The following is a 3348-nucleotide window of genomic DNA, read 5'->3' as shown; positions in this document are numbered from 1 at the left end:
TTCCACAAAAAATAGACTGACAACGGTCCAGCATATGTGTCCCAATCCACTGAGAAATTTCTCAGACAATGGGGTGTTCAACATATTACAGGTATTCCTTATTCTCCCAGAAGACAAGCAATCATTGAGTGTACCCATCACACGATCAAAAATTATTTACAAAAACAAAAACAGGAGGAATTGGGAGAAACTCCAGTAAACAGACTAGCAAAAGTACAGTATGTAATGAATTTGTTGTGGTTTGCAGGTGATGATCTTATTCCACCTATGGTAAAACATACACAGTCTATGTCAACAGCTTTGGTCAAATCAACAGACTGTGTCAGTTTTAATCAAAAATAGAGAAGGATCATGGGAAGATCTTTATCAGTTAATAATGTGGGGAAGAGGTTACACTTGTGTCATTACCAGGGCCAGGACCCACTTGGATACCAGCAAAATAGGTGAAACCAGCAGTGGAACAAGACTCGACCGTGCCTTCTGCATCATTGTGATCGTCCTTGTTTCAAGAATTATGTCTGGAATGAAACTACATCAACTGCATCAATCACTGCCAAGACAGAAGATATGGGTAACTTTAGCCAACCAAATGGATCAGGATTTGCTTATCTATGTCTACACCTGACAAACCATTTTGTACCTGCCTCATAGGCATCCCGACGTTTGATCCTAAGCACTTTACAGGGTGGGTAAAGGACGAGACCATCTTAACTATCAATGAAACCCAGATTATCAATATCTGTAATAGGACATGGAGAGGTCTCTGTCGAAAATGGACTACCATAAGGCATCAGTACCTTAACCTCCCAGAGGCAATTCAAACAGCATTAATTATAGAAAAATTGAATGTAACTATGTTACCTCCGCAAGAACTGGACCTTCTCGGCTCCATACCAAGTAACCAGAGTTGTGTGATGTTCAGAGGAACAGAGCTCATGAGGATAGCAATGGTAAATTCTGAACAAACCCAACAGGGAAAATCTCCATAGTTGACGTATCCAAATAATTCACTTTGGGTGAATTCAACTGAAAAGTGGTATCAGAATAATACTGCATATTGCAACAGAGGTCTTTGGACTAACATGAACTCACCACAATATCCTTTAGCACTACCAGAAGGAATGTTTTTGATCTGTGGAGACCAGGCATGGCCAGGTATTCCAGCAGGAGCTTTAGGAGGTCCATGTTCTCTTGGGAAGCGAACAATGTTTGTGCCTAGCTACCAACAAATTTTTAATCATACAATTTGGAATACCACAAGCAGTGTAAGACAAAAACATGCGGTATGGCAACTAGATCATAACTGTCAAGATGAAATACAATTTTGGGATGCTCCTGCTAGAGTTGTAACAGCTTTGTTTACACCTCATCGTGAAGCAGGAAAAGCTTTAGGAGATGTAACTAAACTGGAATGCTGGACCGTCAAGCAATTAAATTTGACTTCAGATATAATCAAAAGCTTGCTTGTTGACGTAGATAGTATTAGACATGCTACATTGCAAAATCATGCTGCAATTGATTTTTTATTATTATCACAAGGACATGGTTGTGAAGAATTTGAAGGAATGTGTTGTATGAACCTGTCTGATCATTTGGCATCAATACTCAGAAAGTTAGCTGAACTGCAATATAATATGCATAAACTAACAGTTACAGATTGGAGACTAAAGGAGTGTTTTGCTAACTGGGGTATCACCGGATGGCTAAAAGATCTGGTAAAGCAGCTTATAGCTATAGGAATTGTTATATTAATGATCTTATGTTTTGTGCCTTGCTTTTTACGATGTGTTAAAGCTTTAGTGCAGAAAGAATATCAGAGACTGGTTGCTGTTACTATCAAAGAAAAAGAAGGGGGAATGGTGGAGAGCTTTCTGGCAGAAAATGGACATCTCATCTCGACGATGTCCTTGATTGAAGAATAAAGAATGATTGAAGAAAGTTGTCAGCTGTCAACAAGAAAATGCAGAGTTGCAGAACTAAAGAACTGATAACCAGGATGCCGACGGTAGAGTTAATCTTTTAGCGTAGCCAATCAGTGGATAGACTAGAGTGCGTGGACAGCAAATGCAGAGTAAATTGTAACCAATTATAATAACGCAGCCTAACTCGTGCTTACTGACACAGCTTTGAAGATAGTATAAATTCTCAGTGTTAATAACAATGAAGGACTCTGTTTACACTGTACACAGAGTCTGTGTCTCCGTCTCCTCAAGCCACTGATCTGTTGATGTGACACTGAATCCAGTCCCTTTCCACAGTGACCTGGGAAGCAGCTTTGGTTCCCCACCCACAGAGGAGGTTGGTGAGCAAAGGCAGCTGCACGGCGCCAGCAAGAACCCCTCCATCCTGGGGCTGCCATAACCCTTCTCATGCAGACTCCCCACAGGAGAGGTGTGGGTGGCTCTGGCTGCTCCAGCTGTCCCAGCTCCACACCCCAGGACCAGACCAGACCCTGGCACCAAGAGCAGCCTGAGGCACCAGTGGGGCTGCCTCCAAATGGATGGGGAAGATGCTGGGAAAAGGGGGTTCCACCATGGGGTGAAGGTGCTGCCCCTTGCTACATGATGTGAAATGAGTTTGGGTGAACCACACTTTGAAGGTCTGTGTAAACCAAGAGGTTTGTGTCTGTAATGCCCACCAGCCCCACCCACTCCACCTCACTGGGGCAACCCTCACCCACACCCCTTTAGGGCTAATCGCATCAGTGAAAGGGGTTGACGTGTTAGCCCTGTAAGAGAAGGCACGTGAGGCAACCATGAACATCAGTGGCGCTTAGCCATGGCCTTTGTGACAGTGACAGGAGGTTTGTGTTATTAGGTGAAGTCCCCATCTCCAGAGGGCAACACTGTGGGTGACAGCCTGTCCTGCTCCCAGCAGGGCGGGTATTGGCACAGTGTCACAGGGGGGCTGCCCAGGGATTTTGCACAATCCTGCTGGGGCACTATCAGTTAGATAAGCTGTGTGCCTTATGGTCAGGTCAGGATAACCTGGGCAGATTCAGCACAGACTGCAATAGCACCAGGTGCTTCCAGTGAATAAGGATAATCAGTAGTTTTTCTTACACAATAAATATTTTGGCTTTAACTTTTTAATTTTAAGTTTTAATACTTTTAAGCACTTGTTCCAAAAGGTACTTGCAGTGCATTCAGTTGGTGAAGTCAGAACAAAAGTGCTTGTGAAGATTTTGGCTCAGCAATAACAGCTGGTGCCTTGTCCCCAACCCCCTCTCCCTCAAAGGGATAGTCTGGTTGATAAAAAGTTGATAACTCAACAGAATTCACCATGCCTGTTAATAATTCTTCTATAAAAGCTGCACATTTCCCCCTACAATCTTCAGTTGCTTTTAGC

This window comes from Athene cunicularia, assembly GCF_003259725.1.
Source record: "Athene cunicularia isolate RWA chromosome 8 unlocalized genomic scaffold, athCun1 chr8_part1, whole genome shotgun sequence".
In the NCBI taxonomy this organism is placed as follows: Eukaryota; Metazoa; Chordata; class Aves; order Strigiformes; family Strigidae; genus Athene; species Athene cunicularia.
The sequence above is the reverse complement of the archived record's forward strand: the minus strand, read 5'-3'. Positions refer to the sequence as shown.